This window comes from Pseudomyrmex gracilis, unplaced genomic scaffold (assembly GCF_002006095.1).
Source record: "Pseudomyrmex gracilis isolate BER0280 unplaced genomic scaffold, ASM200609v1 scaffold_4669, whole genome shotgun sequence".
NCBI lineage: Eukaryota > Metazoa > Arthropoda > Insecta > Hymenoptera > Formicidae > Pseudomyrmex > Pseudomyrmex gracilis.
Genome location: NW_018025253.1, coordinates 2,686 through 3,832, shown reverse-complemented (window position 1 = coordinate 3,832; position 1,147 = coordinate 2,686).

Genomic DNA, 1,147 nt, shown 5'->3' with positions numbered 1-1,147 from the left:
GATTACAATTCTTATCGCCACAGGCCGACTCCTGTCCTCCATCCGGGAAGTCTTAGCATCTCGGATTCTTAAAGCTACAATTATTATGATTCTCAGAACGAAAAGATCGTTCTCACGTTGCAAAAAAAAAGGGGACGTGAAGTCCAGGACGTAACAATCGTTTTTCACAACGTAAATTGGATGCTTAATACTTTTGTCTTTTAGCTGTATGGTTGCTGTGATTTTTCCTATGACGCATGCTTGATGCCGTGTAAGGCCTGTCAGTTTCATGCTCGTTTTCTCGGCTGGCGTTTTCCCCTCTAAGAGGGTACTGGATACCGACTATAGACACCTGTAAGCCGACATTTCTCCTAAGTCGTTTGGAGTTGTATTTACTGCATGAAATCTAAAATGCTTCTACAGAAATAAGTAAATAGTACTAAGGATTGGCGCTTGTTTCTTGGATTATCAAAATTCAGCATAAAGTTTTCCTTATACAGTTTCCTTCTAGAACCTCACTATATATTTATGTATGTAGATGTATTTTTAAGCTTATGTACATATTTACAATNAACAAGCGCCACAGATACGACAAAAACGAATCTAATGAGACGTTCAGATTATAGTTTGCCTATCTAATTAATGAGGACAACGACTTAGCGTCATGACGTATATCTGATATCATATACTATCACTGTGTTTGAAAAGAACAGCAGTATGTAGTTCACAAAAATTCCGATAGAGTGCTGTATCAAAGTATGACAAACAGACGTGAAGCGATATCCAATGACAACGCTCTTTTTCCATTAGACCAATCTGCTGATTGGCTTTTGTGTTGTGTCTTGTCGCGCGTACCACGTTGACGCGTTCGGTGTATTAAATTATTCACCGAGTATAATTACTTTTTAAATATAATTGCATATTTATTCGTGTCATCAATTAGACAAAGTTAAAAACTTTCTAGAAATTTACAAAGCCTTTAGGACTTTCTGGCTTTATTTCAAAAGTTGGACTATATAGAACTTACAATACTGTAATGTATCTAAAAAAAACTGCAAGACAGGACATTTTACGTAAGGATGACAGAATTGGTTCATAAGGATAAATAATAGGACAAATTAAACACAATTATGTCTGCACAAATATATTTATATACTTATATCTTATC